The sequence below is a fragment of the Haemorhous mexicanus genome, chromosome 6, assembly GCF_027477595.1.
Source record: "Haemorhous mexicanus isolate bHaeMex1 chromosome 6, bHaeMex1.pri, whole genome shotgun sequence".
Lineage (NCBI taxonomy): Eukaryota > Metazoa > Chordata > Aves > Passeriformes > Fringillidae > Haemorhous > Haemorhous mexicanus.
Genome location: NC_082346.1, coordinates 36763943 through 36781198, shown reverse-complemented (window position 1 = coordinate 36781198; position 17256 = coordinate 36763943).

The following is a 17256-nucleotide window of genomic DNA, read 5'->3' as shown; positions in this document are numbered from 1 at the left end:
CCATGCCTTTTGATGGTTTTGACTTTGGCAAAGATTTTTTTCCTTTTTTTTTTTATTTTAGATATCCATGCCATGTGCCTCATATCTTCCCCTGCAAGTTGTGTCTGCCTCCTTGATTTTTGCCCTGCTTTTGCAACACCTGTCAGGTTAGTTTTGGCCTCTTTTGGTCCTTTGCACTGCATCTCATTTCTGCCCAGACAACTTCCTTGTAGTTACCAAATTTCCCATTTTTCTTTTTTTTTTTTTTTCAATTTCATTTCCTTTCATCATATCTCCATTCCAGAGTGTTTCTAAGTACTTCTTTTCGCTTTTGGACTAAAGCGGGGATCAATTCTGGCAAGCCTTGGTGTATGTCTTGCATGTCCCTGCGGTTGTTTGCTTGCCATGCCTTTTGATGCCTCAGCCTTAAGCTAAAAATTTTTCTTTCATTTTTATTTTTTTTTTTAGGTATCCATGCCATGTGCCTCATATCTTCCCCTGCAAGTTGTGTCTGCCTCCTTGATTTTTGCCCTGCTTTTGCAACACCTGTCAGGTTAGTTTTGGCCTCTTTTGGTCCTTTGCACTGCACCTCATTTCTGCCCAGACCACTTCCTTGTAGTTACCAAATTTCCCATTTTTCTTTTTTTTTTTTTTCCAATTTTATTTCCTTTCATCATATCTCCATTCCAGAGTGTTTCTAAGTCCTTCTTTTCGCTTTTGGACTTCAGCGGGGATCAACTCTGGCAAGCCTTGGTGTATGTCTTGCATGTCCCTGCGGTTGTTTGCTTGCCATGCCTTTTGATGCCTCAGCCTTCAGCTAAAAATTTTTCTTTCATTTTTTTTTTTTTTAGGTATCCATGCCATGTGCCTCATATCTTCCCCTGCAAGTTGTGTCTGCCTCCTTGATTTTTGCCCTGCTTTTGCAACACCTGTCAGGTTAGTTTTGGCCTCTTTTGGTCCTTTGCACTGCACCTCATTTCTGCCCAGACAACTTCCTTGTAGTTACCAAATTTCCCATTTTTCTTTTTTTTTTTTTTTCAATTTCATTTCCTTTCATCATATCTCCATTCCAGAGTGTTTCTAAGTACTTCTTTTCGCTTTTGGACTAAAGCGGGGATCAATTCTGGCAAGCCTTGGTGTATGTCTTGCATGTCCCTGCGGTTGTTTGCTTGCCATGCCTTTTGATGCCTCAGCCTTAAGCTAAAAATTTTTCTTTCATTTTTATTTTTTTTTTTAGGTATCCATGCCATGTGCCTCATATCTTCCCCTGCAAGTTGTGTCTGCCTCCTTGATTTTTGCCCTGCTTTTGCAACACCTGTTAGGTTAGTTTTGGCCTCTTTTGGTCCTTTGCACTGCACCTCATTTCTGCCCAGACCACTTTCTTGTAGTCACTACATTTCCCAATTTTCCCTTTTTTGGGGTTTTTTTGCAATTGCATTTCTTTTGATCATATCTTCTTTTCTGAGCCTTTGTAAGTCTTTATTTGCAGGGTCGCAAGATTTCGTTTCCCTTCCCGAAAGGAAATTTCATTTCCTTTCGGGAAGGGAAACGAAATCTTGCGATTTTAATGGGGATCAATTGGAAAAGCTTTGGTGCAAGTCCCTGCACTGGATGGCATGCCATGCCTTTTGATGGTTTTGACTTTGGCAAAGATTTTTTTCCTTTTTTTTTTTATTTTAGATATCCATGCCATGTGCCTCATATCTTCCCCTGCAAGTTGTGTCTGCCTCCTTGATTTTTGCCCTGCTTTTGCAACACCTGTCAGGTTAGTTTTGGCCTCTTTTGGTCCTTTGCACTGCATCTCATTTCTGCCCAGACAACTTCCTTGTAGTTACCAAATTTCCCATTTTTCTTTTTTTTTTTTTTTTCAATTTCATTTCCTTTCATCATATCTCCATTCCAGAGTGTTTCTAAGTCCTTCTTTTCTTTTTTGGATGTCAGCGGGGATCAATTCTGGCAAGCCTTGGTGTATGTCTTGCATGTCCCTGCGGTTGTTTGCTTGCCATGCCTTTTGATGCCTCAGCCTTCAGCTAAAAATTTTTCTTTCATTTTTTTTTTTTTTTAGGTATCCATGCCATGTGCCTCATATCTTCCCCTGCAAGTTGTGTCTGCCTCCTTGATTTTTGCCCTGCTTTTGCAACACCTGTCAGGTTAGTTTTGGCCTCTTTTGGTCCTTTGCACTGCACCTCATTTCTGCCCAGACAACTTCCTTGTAGTTACCAAATTTCCCATTTTTCTTTTTTTTTTTTTTTCCAATTTCATTTCCTTTCATCATATCTCCATTCCAGAGTGTTTCTAAGTACTTCTTTTCGCTTTTGGACTAAAGCGGGGATCAATTCTGGCAAGCCTTGGTGTATGTCTTGCATGTCCCTGCAGTTGTTTGCTTGCCATGCCTTTTGATGCCTCTGCCTTCAGCTAAGAATTATTTTTTTCCTTTTTTTTTTTTTTTAGGTATCCATGCCATGTGCCTCATATCTTCCCCTGCAAGTTGTGTCTGCCTCCTTGATTTTTGCCCTGCTTTTGCAACACCTGTCAGGTTAGTTTTGGCCTCTTTTGGTCCTTTGCACTGCACCTCATTTCTGCCCTGACCACTTTCTTGTAGTCACTACATTTCCCAATTTTCCCTTTTTTGGGGTTTTTTTGCAATTGCATTTCTTTTGATCATATCTTCTTTTCTGAGCCTTTGTAAGTCTTTATTTGCAGGGTCGCAAGATTTCGTTTCCCTTCCCGAAAGGAAATTTCATTTCCTTTCGGGAAGGGAAACGAAATCTTGCGATTTTAATGGGGATCAATTGGAAAAGCTTTGGTGCAAGTCCCTGCACTGGATGGCATGCCATGCCTTTTGATGGTTTTGACTTTGGCAAAGATTTTTTTCCTTTTTTTTTTTTATTTTAGGTATCCATACCATGTGCCTCATATCTTCCCCTGCAAGTTGTGTCTGCCTCCTTGATTTTTGCCCTGCTTTTGCAACACCTGTCAGGTTAGTTTTGGCCTCTTTTGGTCCTTTGCACTGCATCTCATTTCTGCCCAGACAACTTCCTTGTAGTTACCAAATTTCCCATTTTTCTTTTTTTTTTTTTTTCAATTTCATTTCCTTTCATCATATCTCCATTCCAGAGTGTTTCTAAGTACTTCTTTTCGCTTTTGGACTAAAGCGGGGATCAATTCTGGCAAGCCTTGGTGTATGTCTTGCATGTCCCTGCGGTTGTTTGCTTGCCATGCCTTTTGATGCCTCAGCCTTCAGCTAAAAATTTTTCTTTCATTTTTTTTTTTTTTTAGGTATCCATGCCATGTGCCTCATATCTTCCCCTGCAAGTTGTGTCTGCCTCCTTGATTTTTGCCCTGCTTTTGCAACACCTGTCAGGTTAGTTTTGGCCTCTTTTGGTCCTTTGCACTGCACCTCATTTCTGCCCATACTATTTCCTTGTAGTTACCAAATTTCCCATTTTTCTTTTTTTTTTTTTTTTCAATTTCATTTCCTTTCATCATATCTCCATTCCAGAGTGTTTTTAAGTCCTTCTTTTCTCTTTTGGACTTCAGCGGGGATCAATTCTGGCAAGCCTTGGTGTATGTCTTGCATGTCCCTGCAGTTGTTTGCTTGCCATGCTTTTTGATGCCTTTGCCTTCAGCTAAGAATTATTTTTTTCCTTTTTTTTTTTTTTAGGTATCCATGCCATGTGCCTCATATCTTCCCCTGCAAGTTGTGTCTGCCTCCTTGATTTTTGCCCTGCTTTTGCAACACCTGTCAGGTTAGTTTTGGCCTCTTTTGGTCCTTTGCACTGCACCTCATTTCTGCCCAGACCACTTTCTTGTAGTCACTACATTTCCCAATTTTCCCTTTTTTGGGGTTTTTTGCAATTGCATTTCTTTTGATCATATCTTCTTTTCTGAGCCTTTGTAAGTCTTTATTTGCAGGGTCGCAAGATTTCGTTTCCCTTCCCGAAAGGAAATTTCATTTCCTTTCGGGAAGGGAAACGAAATCTTGCGATTTTAATGGGGATCAATTGGAAAAGCTTTGGTGCAAGTCCCTGCACTGGATGGCATGCCATGCCTTTTGATGGTTTTGACTTTGGCAAAGATTTTTTTCCTTTTTTTTTTTATTTTAGGTATCCATGCCATGTGCCTCATATCTTCCCCTGCAAGTTGTGTCTGCCTCCTTGATTTTTGCCCTGCTTTTGCAACACCTGTCAGGTTAGTTTTGGCCTCTTTTGGTCCTTTGCACTGCATCTCATTTCTGCCCAGACAACTTCCTTGTAGTTACCAAATTTCCCATTTTTCTTTTTTTTTTTTTTCCAATTTCATTTCCTTTCATTATATATCCATTCCAGAGTGTTTCTAAGTACTTCTTTTCGCTTTTGGACTAAAGCGGGGATCAATTCTGGCAAGCCTTGGTGTATGTCTTGCATGTCCCTGCGGTTGTTTGCTTGCCATGCCTTTTGATGCCTCTGCCTTCAGCTAAGAATTATTTTTTTCCTTTTTTTTTTTTTTAGGTATCCATGCCATGTGCCTCATATCTTCCCCTGCAAGTTGTGTCTGCCTCCTTGATTTTTGCCCTGCTTTTGCAACACCTGTCAGGTTAGTTTTGGCCTCTTTTGGTCCTTTGCACTGCATCTCATTTCTGCCCAGACAACTTCCTTGTAGTTGCCAAATTTCCCATTTTTCTTTTTTTTTTTTTTTCAATTTCATTTCCTTTCATCATATCTCCATTCCAGAGTGTTTCGAAGTCCTTCTTTTCGCTTTTGGACTAAAGCGGGGATCAATTCTGGCAAGCCTTGGTGTATGTCTTGCATGTCCCTGCAGTTGTTGGCTTGCCATGCCTTTTGATGCCTCTGCCTTCAGCTAAGAATTATTTTTTTCCTTTTTTTTTTTTTTTAGGTATCCATGCCATGTGCCTCATATCTTCCCCTGCAAGTTGTGTCTGCCTCCTTGATTTTTGCCCTGCTTTTGCAACACCTGTTAGGTTAGTTTTGGCCTCTTTTGGTCCTTTGCACTGCACCTCATTTCTGCCCAGACCACTTTCTTGTAGTCACTACATTTCCCAATTTTCCCTTTTTTGGGGTTTTTTTGCAATTGCATTTCTTTTGATCATATCTTCTTTTCTGAGCCTTTGTAAGTCTTTATTTGCAGGGTCGCAAGATTTCGTTTCCCTTCCCGAAAGGAAATTTCATTTCCTTTCGGGAAGGGAAACGAAATCTTGCGATTTTAATGGGGATCAATTGGAAAAGCTTTGGTGCAAGTCCCTGCACTGGATGGCATGCCATGCCTTTTGATGGTTTTGACTTTGGCAAAGATTTTTTTCCTTTTTTTTTTTATTTTAGATATCCATGCCATGTGCCTCATATCTTCCCCTGCAAGTTGTGTCTGCCTCCTTGATTTTTGCCCTGCTTTTGCAACACCTGTCAGGTTAGTTTTGGCCTCTTTTGGTCCTTTGCACTGCATCTCATTTCTGCCCAGACAACTTCCTTGTAGTTACCAAATTTCCCATTTTTCTTTTTTTTTTTTTTTCAATTTCATTTCCTTTCATCATATCTCCATTCCAGAGTGTTTCTAAGTACTTCTTTTCGCTTTTGGACTAAAGCGGGGATCAATTCTGGCAAGCCTTGGTGTATGTCTTGCATGTCCCTGCGGTTGTTTGCTTGCCATGCCTTTTGATGCCTCAGCCTTAAGCTAAAAATTTTTCTTCCATTTTTATTTTTTTTTTTAGGTATCCATGCCATGTGCCTCATATCTTCCCCTGCAAGTTGTGTCTGCCTCCTTGATTTTTGCCCTGCTTTTGCAACACCTGTCAGGTTAGTTTTGGCCTCTTTTGGTCCTTTGCACTGCACCTCATTTCTGCCCATACTATTTCCTTGTAGTTACCAAATTTCCCATTTTTCTTTTTTTTTCTTTTTTCAATTTCATTTCCTTTCATCATATCTCCATTCCAGAGTGTTTCTAAGTCCTTCTTTTCGCTTTTGGACTTCAGCGGGGATCAACTCTGGCAAGCCTTGGTGTATGTCTTGCATGTCCCTGCCGTTGTTGGCTTGCCATGCCTTTTGATGCCTCTGCCTTCAGCTAAGAATTATTTTTTTCCTTTTTTTTTTTTTTAGGTATCCATGCCATGTGCCTCATATCTTCCCCTGCAAGTTGTGTCTGCCTCCTTGATTTTTGCCCTGCTTTTGCAACACCTGTCAGGTTAGTTTTGGCCTCTTTTGGTCCTTTGCACTGCACCTCATTTCTGCCCAGACCACTTTCTTGTAGTCACTACATTTCCCAATTTTCCCTTTTTTGGGGTTTTTTTGCAATTGCATTTCTTTTGATCATATCTTCTTTTCTGAGCCTTTGTAAGTCTTTATTTGCAGGGTCGCAAGTATTTCGTTTCCCTTCCCGAAAGGAAATTTCATTTTCTTTCGGGAAGGGAAACGAAATCTTGCGATTTTAATGGGGATCAATTGGAAAAGCTTTGGTGCAAGTCCCTGCACTGGATGGCATGCCATGCCTTTTGATGGTTTTGACTTTGGCAAAGATTTTTTTTCCTTTTTTTTTTTTTATTTTAGGTATCCATGCCATGTGCCTCATATCTTCCCCTGCAAGTTGTGTCTGCCTCCTTGATTTTTGCCCTGCTTTTGCAACACCTGTCAGGTTAGTTTTGGCCTCTTTTGGTCCTTTGCACTGCACCTCATTTCTGCCCAGACCACTTCCTTGTAGTTACCAAATTTCCCATTTTTCTTTTTTTTTTTTTTCCAATTTTATTTCCTTTCATCATATCTCCATTCCAGAGTGTTTCTAAGTCCTTCTTTTCTTTTTTGGATGTCAGCGGGGATCAATTCTGGCAAGCCTTGGTGTATGTCTTGCATGTCCCTGCGGTTGTTTGCTTGCCATGCCTTTTGATGCCTCAGCCTTCAGCTAAAAATTTTTCTTTCATTTTTTTTTTTTTTAGGTATCCATGCCATGTGCCTCATATCTTCCCCTGCAAGTTGTGTCTGCCTCCTTGATTTTTGCCCTGCTTTTGCAACACCTGTCAGGTTAGTTTTGGCCTCTTTTGGTCCTTTGCACTGCACCTCATTTCTGCCCAGACAACTTCCTTGTAGTTACCAAATTTCACATTTTTCTTTTTTTTTTTTTTTCCAATTTCATTTCCTTTCATCATATCTCCATTCCAGAGTGTTTCTAAGTACTTCTTTTCGCTTTTGGACTAAAGCGGGGATCAATTCTGGCAAGCCTTGGTGTATGTCTTGCATGTCCCTGCAGTTGTTTGCTTGCCATGCCTTTTGATGCCTCTGCCTTCAGCTAAGAATTATTTTTTTCCTTTTTTTTTTTTTTTAGTTATCCATGCCATGTGCCTCATATCTTCCCCTGCAAGTTGTGTCTGCCTCCTTGATTTTTGCCCTGCTTTTGCAACACCTGTCAGGTTAGTTTTGGCCTCTTTTGGTCCTTTGCACTGCACCTCATTTCTGCCCTGACCACTTTCTTGTAGTCACTACATTTCCCAATTTTCCCTTTTTTGGGGTTTTTTTGCAATTGCATTTCTTTTGATCATATCTTCTTTTCTGAGCCTTTGTAAGTCTTTATTTGCAGGGTCGCAAGATTTCGTTTCCCTTCCCGAAAGGAAATTTCATTTCCTTTCGGGAAGGGAAACGAAATCTTGCGATTTTAATGGGGATCAATTGGAAAAGCTTTGGTGCAAGTCCCTGCACTGGATGGCATGCCATGCCTTTTGATGGTTTTGACTTTGGCAAAGATTTTTTTCCTTTTTTTTTTTTATTTTAGGTATCCATACCATGTGCCTCATATCTTCCCCTGCAAGTTGTGTCTGCCTCCTTGATTTTTGCCCTGCTTTTGCAACACCTGTCAGGTTAGTTTTGGCCTCTTTTGGTCCTTTGCACTGCATCTCATTTCTGCCCAGACAACTTCCTTGTAGTTACCAAATTTCCCATTTTTCTTTTTTTTTTTTTTTCAATTTCATTTCCTTTCATCATATCTCCATTCCAGAGTGTTTCTAAGTACTTCTTTTCGCTTTTGGACTAAAGCGGGGATCAATTCTGGCAAGCCTTGGTGTATGTCTTGCATGTCCCTGCGGTTGTTTGCTTGCCATGCCTTTTGATGCCTCAGCCTTCAGCTAAAAATTTTTCTTTCATTTTTTTTTTTTTTTAGGTATCCATGCCATGTGCCTCATATCTTCCCCTGCAAGTTGTGTCTGCCTCCTTGATTTTTGCCCTGCTTTTGCAACACCTGTCAGGTTAGTTTTGGCCTCTTTTGGTCCTTTGCACTGCACCTCATTTCTGCCCAGACCACTTTCTTGTAGTCACTACATTTCCCAATTTTCCCTTTTTTGGGGTTTTTTGCAATTGCATTTCTTTTGATCATATCTTCTTTTCTGAGCCTTTGTAAGTCTTTATTTGCAGGGTCGCAAGATTTCGTTTCCCTTCCCGAAAGGAAATTTCATTTCCTTTCGGGAAGGGAAACGAAATCTTGCGATTTTAATGGGGATCAATTGGAAAAGCTTTGGTGCAAGTCCCTGCACTGGATGGCATGCCATGCCTTTTGATGGTTTTGACTTTGGCAAAGATTTTTTTCCTTTTTTTTTTTATTTTAGGTATCCATGCCATGTGCCTCATATCTTCCCCTGCAAGTTGTGTCTGCCTCCTTGATTTTTGCCCTGCTTTTGCAACACCTGTCAGGTTAGTTTTGGCCTCTTTTGGTCCTTTGCACTGCATCTCATTTCTGCCCAGACAACTTCCTTGTAGTTACCAAATTTCCCATTTTTCTTTTTTTTTTTTTTCCAATTTCATTTCCTTTCATTATATATCCATTCCAGAGTGTTTCTAAGTACTTCTTTTCGCTTTTGGACTAAAGCGGGGATCAATTCTGGCAAGCCTTGGTGTATGTCTTGCATGTCCCTGCAGTTGTTTGCTTGCCATGCCTTTTGATGCCTCTGCCTTCAGCTAAGAATTATTTTTTTCCTTTTTTTTTTTTTTAGGTATCCATGCCATGTGCCTCATATCTTCCCCTGCAAGTTGTGTCTGCCTCCTTGATTTTTGCCCTGCTTTTGCAACACCTGTCAGGTTAGTTTTGGCCTCTTTTGGTCCTTTGCACTGCATCTCATTTCTGCCCAGACAACTTCCTTGTAGTTACCAAATTTCCCATTTTTCTTTTTTTTTTTTTCCAATTTCATTTCCTTTCATCATATCTCCATTCCAGAGTGTTTCGAAGTCCTTCTTTTCGCTTTTGGACTAAAGCGGGGATCAATTCTGGCAAGCCTTGGTGTATGTCTTGCATGTCCCTGCAGTTGTTTGCTTGCCATGCCTTTTGATGCCTCTGCCTTCAGCTAAGAATTATTTTTTTCCTTTTTTTTTTTTTTAGGTATCCATGCCATGTGCCTCATATCTTCCCCTGCAAGTTGTGTCTGCCTCCTTGATTTTTGCCCTGCTTTTGCAACACCTGTCAGGTTAGTTTTGGCCTCTTTTGGTCCTTTGCACTGCACCTCATTTCTGCCCATACTATTTCCTGGTAGTTACCAAATTTCCCATTTTTCTTTTTTTTTTTTTTTTCAATTTCACTTCCTTTCATCATATCTCCATTCCAGAGTGTTTCTAAGTCCTTCTTTTCGCTTTTGGACTTCAGCGGGGATCAATTCTGGCAAGCCTTGGTGTATGTCTTGCATGTCCCTGCAGTTGTTTGCTTGCCATGCCTTTTGATGCCTCTGCCTTCAGCTAAGAATTATTTTTTTTCCTTTATTTTTGTTTTAGGTATCCATGCCATGTGCCTCATATCTTCCCCTGCAAGTTGTGTCTGCCTCCTTGATTTTTGCCCTGCTTTTGCAACACCTGTCAGGTTAGTTTTGGCCTCTTTTGGTCCTTTGCACTGCACCTCATTTCTGCCCAGACCACTTTCTTGTAGTCACTACATTTCCCAATTTTCCCTTTTTTGGGGTTTTTTGCAATTGCATTTCTTTTGATCATATCTTCTTTTCTGAGCCTTTGTAAGTCTTTATTTGCAGGGTCGCAAGATTTCGTTTCCCTTCCCGAAAGGAAATTTCATTTCCTTTCGGGAAGGGAAACGAAATCTTGCGATTTTAATGGGGATCAATTGGAAAAGCTTTGGTGCAAGTCCCTGCACTGGATGGCATGCCATGCCTTTTGATGGTTTTGACTTTGGCAAAGATTTTTTTCCTTTTTTTTTTTATTTTAGGTATCCATGCCATGTGCCTCATATCTTCCCCTGCAAGTTGTGTCTGCCTCCTTGATTTTTGCCCTGCTTTTGCAACACCTGTCAGGTTAGTTTTGGCCTCTTTTGGTCCTTTGCACTGCATCTCATTTCTGCCCAGACAACTTCCTTGTAGTTGCCAAATTTCCCATTTTTCTTTTTTTTTTTTTTTCAATTTCATTTCCTTTCATCATATCTCCATTCCAGAGTGTTTCGAAGTCCTTCTTTTCGCTTTTGGACTAAAGCGGGGATCAATTCTGGCAAGCCTTGGTGTATGTCTTGCATGTCCCTGCAGTTGTTTGCTTGCCATGCCTTTTGATGCCTCTGCCTTCAGCTAAGAATTATTTTTTTCCTTTTTTTTTTTTTTAGGTATCCATGCCATGTGCCTCATATCTTCCCCTGCAAGTTGTGTCTGCCTCCTTGATTTTTGCCCTGCTTTTGCAACACCTGTCAGGTTAGTTTTGGCCTCTTTTGGTCCTTTGCACTGCACCTCATTTCTGCCCATACTATTTCCTTGTAGTTACCAAATTTCCCATTTTTCTTTTTTTTTTTTTTCCAATTTCATTTCCTTTCATCATATCTCCATTCCAGAGTGTTTCTAAGTCCTTCTTTTCGCTTTTGGACTTCAGCGGGGATCAACTCTGGCAAGCCTTGGTGTATGTCTTGCATGTCCCTGCAGTTGTTTGCTTGCCATGCCTTTTGATGCCTCTGCCTTCAGCTAAGAATTATTTTTTTCCTTTTTTTTTTTTTTTAGGTATCCATGCCATGTGCCTCATATCTTCCCCTGCAAGTTGTGTCTACCTCCTTGATTTTTGCCCTGCTTTTGCAACACCTGTCAGGTTAGTTTTGGCCTCTTTTGGTCCTTTGCACTGCACCTCATTTCTGCCCAGACCACTTTCTTGTAGTCACTACATTTCCCAATTTTCCCTTTTTTGGGGTTTTTTTGCAATTGCATTTCTTTTGATCATATCTTCTTTTCTGAGCCTTTGTAAGTCTTTATTTGCAGGGTCGCAAGATTTCGTTTCCCTTCCCGAAAGGAAATTTCATTTCCTTTCGGGAAGGGAAACGAAATCTTGCGATTTTAATGGGGATCAATTGGAAAAGCTTTGGTGCAAGTCCCTGCACTGGATGGCATGCCATGCCTTTTGATGGTTTTGACTTTGGCAAAGATTTTTTTTCCTTTTTTTTTTTATTTTAGGTATCCATGCCATGTGCCTCATATCTTCTCCTGCAAGTTGTGTCTGCCTCCTTGATTTTTGCCCTGCTTTTGCAACACCTGTCAGGTTAGTTTTGGCCTCTTTTGGTCCTTTGCACTGCACCTCATTTCTGGCCAGACAACTTCCTTGTAGTTACCAAATTTCCCATTTTTCTTTTTTTTTTTTTTTTCAATTTCATTTCCTTTCATCATATCTCCATTCCAGAGTGTTTCTAAGTACTTCTTTTCTCTTTTGGATGTCAGCGGGGATCAATTCTGGCAAGCCTTGGTGTATGTCTTGCATGTCCCTGCAGTTGTTGGCTTGCCATGCCTTTTGATGCCTCTGCCTTCAGCTAAGAATTATTTTTTTCCTTTTTTTTTTTTTTTAGGTATCCATGCCATGTGCCTCATATCTTCCCCTGCAAGTTGTGTCTGCCTCCTTGATTTTTGCCCTGCTTTTGCAACACCTGTTAGGTTAGTTTTGGCCTCTTTTGGTCCTTTGCACTGCACCTCATTTCTGCCCAGACCACTTTCTTGTAGTCACTACATTTCCCAATTTTCCCTTTTTTGGGGTTTTTTTGCAATTGCATTTCTTTTGATCATATCTTCTTTTCTGAGCCTTTGTAAGTCTTTATTTGCAGGGTCGCAAGATTTCGTTTCCCTTCCCGAAAGGAAATTTCATTTCCTTTCGGGAAGGGAAACGAAATCTTGCGATTTTAATGGGGATCAATTGGAAAAGCTTTGGTGCAAGTCCCTGCACTGGATGGCATGCCATGCCTTTTGATGGTTTTGACTTTGGCAAAGATTTTTTTCCTTTTTTTTTTTATTTTAGATATCCATGCCATGTGCCTCATATCTTCCCCTGCAAGTTGTGTCTGCCTCCTTGATTTTTGCCCTGCTTTTGCAACACCTGTCAGGTTAGTTTTGGCCTCTTTTGGTCCTTTGCACTGCATCTCATTTCTGCCCAGACAACTTCCTTGTAGTTACCAAATTTCCCATTTTTCTTTTTTTTTTTTTTTCAATTTCATTTCCTTTCATCATATCTCCATTCCAGAGTGTTTCTAAGTACTTCTTTTCGCTTTTGGACTAAAGCGGGGATCAATTCTGGCAAGCCTTGGTGTATGTCTTGCATGTCCCTGCGGTTGTTTGCTTGCCATGCCTTTTGATGCCTCAGCCTTAAGCTAAAAATTTTTCTTTCATTTTTATTTTTTTTTTTAGGTATCCATGCCATGTGCCTCATATCTTCCCCTGCAAGTTGTGTCTGCCTCCTTGATTTTTGCCCTGCTTTTGCAACACCTGTCAGGTTAGTTTTGGCCTCTTTTGGTCCTTTGCACTGCACCTCATTTCTGCCCATACTATTTCCTTGTAGTTACCAAATTTCCCATTTTTCTTTTTTTTTCTTTTTTCAATTTCATTTCCTTTCATCATATCTCCATTCCAGAGTGTTTCTAAGTCCTTCTTTTCGCTTTTGGACTTCAGCGGGGATCAACTCTGGCAAGCCTTGGTGTATGTCTTGCATGTCCCTGCCGTTGTTGGCTTGCCATGCCTTTTGATGCCTCAGCCTTCAGCTAAAAATTTTTCTTTCATTTTTTTTTTTTTTTAGGTATCCATGCCATGTGCCTCATATCTTCCCCTGCAAGTTGTGTCTGCCTCCTTGATTTTTGCCCTGCTTTTGCAACACCTGTCAGGTTAGTTTTGGCCTCTTTTGGTCCTTTGCACTGCACCTCATTTCTGCCCAGACCACTTTCTTGTAGTCACTACATTTCCCAATTTTCCCTTTTTTGGGGTTTTTTGCAATTGCATTTCTTTTGATCATATCTTCTTTTCTGAGCCTTTGTAAGTCTTTATTTGCAGGGTCGCAAGATTTCGTTTCCCTTCCCGAAAGGAAATTTCATTTCCTTTCGGGAAGGGAAACGAAATCTTGCGATTTTAATGGGGATCAATTGGAAAAGCTTTGGTGCAAGTCCCTGCACTGGATGGCATGCCATGCCTTTTGATGGTTTTGACTTTGGCAAAGATTTTTTTCCTTTTTTTTTTTATTTTAGGTATCCATGCCATGTGCCTCATATCTTCCCCTGCAAGTTGTGTCTGCCTCCTTGATTTTTGCCCTGCTTTTGCAACACCTGTCAGGTTAGTTTTGGCCTCTTTTGGTCCTTTGCACTGCATCTCATTTCTGCCCAGACAACTTCCTTGTAGTTACCAAATTTCCCATTTTTCTTTTTTTTTTTTTTCCAATTTCATTTCCTTTCATTATATATCCATTCCAGAGTGTTTCTAAGTACTTCTTTTCGCTTTTGGACTAAAGCGGGGATCAATTCTGGCAAGCCTTGGTGTATGTCTTGCATGTCCCTGCAGTTGTTTGCTTGCCATGCCTTTTGATGCCTCTGCCTTCAGCTAAGAATTATTTTTTTCCTTTTTTTTTTTTTTAGGTATCCATGCCATGTGCCTCATATCTTCCCCTGCAAGTTGTGTCTGCCTCCTTGATTTTTGCCCTGCTTTTGCAACACCTGTCAGGTTAGTTTTGGCCTCTTTTGGTCCTTTGCACTGCATCTCATTTCTGCCCAGACAACTTCCTTGTAGTTACCAAATTTCCCATTTTTCTTTTTTTTTTTTTCCAATTTCATTTCCTTTCATCATATCTCCATTCCAGAGTGTTTCGAAGTCCTTCTTTTCGCTTTTGGACTAAAGCGGGGATCAATTCTGGCAAGCCTTGGTGTATGTCTTGCATGTCCCTGCAGTTGTTTGCTTGCCATGCCTTTTGATGCCTCTGCCTTCAGCTAAGAATTATTTTTTTCCTTTTTTTTTTTTTTAGGTATCCATGCCATGTGCCTCATATCTTCCCCTGCAAGTTGTGTCTGCCTCCTTGATTTTTGCCCTGCTTTTGCAACACCTGTCAGGTTAGTTTTGGCCTCTTTTGGTCCTTTGCACTGCACCTCATTTCTGCCCATACTATTTCCTGGTAGTTACCAAATTTCCCATTTTTCTTTTTTTTTTTTTTTTCAATTTCACTTCCTTTCATCATATCTCCATTCCAGAGTGTTTCTAAGTCCTTCTTTTCGCTTTTGGACTTCAGCGGGGATCAATTCTGGCAAGCCTTGGTGTATGTCTTGCATGTCCCTGCAGTTGTTTGCTTGCCATGCCTTTTGATGCCTCTGCCTTCAGCTAAGAATTATTTTTTTTCCTTTATTTTTGTTTTAGGTATCCATGCCATGTGCCTCATATCTTCCCCTGCAAGTTGTGTCTGCCTCCTTGATTTTTGCCCTGCTTTTGCAACACCTGTCAGGTTAGTTTTGGCCTCTTTTGGTCCTTTGCACTGCACCTCATTTCTGCCCAGACCACTTTCTTGTAGTCACTACATTTCCCAATTTTCCCTTTTTTGGGGTTTTTTGCAATTGCATTTCTTTTGATCATATCTTCTTTTCTGAGCCTTTGTAAGTCTTTATTTGCAGGGTCGCAAGATTTCGTTTCCCTTCCCGAAAGGAAATTTCATTTCCTTTCGGGAAGGGAAACGAAATCTTGCGATTTTAATGGGGATCAATTGGAAAAGCTTTGGTGCAAGTCCCTGCACTGGATGGCATGCCATGCCTTTTGATGGTTTTGACTTTGGCAAAGATTTTTTTCCTTTTTTTTTTTATTTTAGGTATCCATGCCATGTGCCTCATATCTTCCCCTGCAAGTTGTGTCTGCCTCCTTGATTTTTGCCCTGCTTTTGCAACACCTGTCAGGTTAGTTTTGGCCTCTTTTGGTCCTTTGCACTGCATCTCATTTCTGCCCAGACAACTTCCTTGTAGTTGCCAAATTTCCCATTTTTCTTTTTTTTTTTTTTTCAATTTCATTTCCTTTCATCATATATCCATTCCAGAGTGTTTCTAAGTACTTCTTTTCGCTTTTGGACTAAAGCGGGGATCAATTCTGGCAAGCCTTGGTGTATGTCTTGCATGTCCCTGCAGTTGTTTGCTTGCCATGCCTTTTGATGCCTCTGCCTTCAGCTAAGAATTATTTTTTTCCTTTTTTTTTTTTTTAGGTATCCATGCCATGTGCCTCATATCTTCCCCTGCAAGTTGTGTCTGCCTCCTTGATTTTTGCCCTGCTTTTGCAACACCTGTCAGGTTAGTTTTGGCCTCTTTTGGTCCTTTGCACTGCATCTCATTTCTGCCCAGACAACTTCCTTGTAGTTACCAAATTTCCCATTTTTCTTTTTTTTTTTTTCCAATTTCATTTCCTTTCATCATATCTCCATTCCAGAGTGTTTCGAAGTCCTTCTTTTCGCTTTTGGACTAAAGCGGGGATCAATTCTGGCAAGCCTTGGTGTATGTCTTGCATGTCCCTGCAGTTGTTTGCTTGCCATGCCTTTTGATGCCTCTGCCTTCAGCTAAGAATTATTTTTTTCCTTTTTTTTTTTTTTAGGTATCCATGCCATGTGCCTCATATCTTCCCCTGCAAGTTGTGTCTGCCTCCTTGATTTTTGCCCTGCTTTTGCAACACCTGTCAGGTTAGTTTTGGCCTCTTTTGGTCCTTTGCACTGCACCTCATTTCTGCCCATACTATTTCCTGGTAGTTACCAAATTTCCCATTTTTCTTTTTTTTTTTTTTTTCAATTTCACTTCCTTTCATCATATCTCCATTCCAGAGTGTTTCTAAGTCCTTCTTTTCGCTTTTGGACTTCAGCGGGGATCAATTCTGGCAAGCCTTGGTGTATGTCTTGCATGTCCCTGCAGTTGTTTGCTTGCCATGCCTTTTGATGCCTCTGCCTTCAGCTAAGAATTATTTTTTTTCCTTTATTTTTGTTTTAGGTATCCATGCCATGTGCCTCATATCTTCCCCTGCAAGTTGTGTCTGCCTCCTTGATTTTTGCCCTGCTTTTGCAACACCTGTCAGGTTAGTTTTGGCCTCTTTTGGTCCTTTGCACTGCACCTCATTTCTGCCCAGACCACTTTCTTGTAGTCACTACATTTCCCAATTTTCCCTTTTTTGGGGTTTTTTGCAATTGCATTTCTTTTGATCATATCTTCTTTTCTGAGCCTTTGTAAGTCTTTATTTGCAGGGTCGCAAGATTTCGTTTCCCTTCCCGAAAGGAAATTTCATTTCCTTTCGGGAAGGGAAACGAAATCTTGCGATTTTAATGGGGATCAATTGGAAAAGCTTTGGTGCAAGTCCCTGCACTGGATGGCATGCCATGCCTTTTGATGGTTTTGACTTTGGCAAAGATTTTTTTCCTTTTTTTTTTTATTTTAGGTATCCATGCCATGTGCCTCATATCTTCCCCTGCAAGTTGTGTCTGCCTCCTTGATTTTTGCCCTGCTTTTGCAACACCTGTCAGGTTAGTTTTGGCCTCTTTTGGTCCTTTGCACTGCATCTCATTTCTGCCCAGACAACTTCCTTGTAGTTGCCAAATTTCCCATTTTTCTTTTTTTTTTTTTTTCAATTTCATTTCCTTTCATCATATCTCCATTCCAGAGTGTTTCGAAGTCCTTCTTTTCGCTTTTGGACTAAAGCGGGGATCAATTCTGGCAAGCCTTGGTGTATGTCTTGCATGTCCCTGCAGTTGTTTGCTTGCCATGCCTTTTGATGCCTCTGCCTTCAGCTAAGAATTATTTTTTTCCTTTTTTTTTTTTTTAGGTATCCATGCCATGTGCCTCATATCTTCCCCTGCAAGTTGTGTCTGCCTCCTTGATTTTTGCCCTGCTTTTGCAACACCTGTCAGGTTAGTTTTGGCCTCTTTTGGTCCTTTGCACTGCACCTCATTTCTGCCCATACTATTTCCTTGTAGTTACCAAATTTCCCATTTTTCTTTTTTTTTTTTTTCCAATTTCATTTCCTTTCATCATATCTCCATTCCAGAGTGTTTCTAAGTCCTTCTTTTCGCTTTTGGACTTCAGCGGGGATCAATTCTGGCA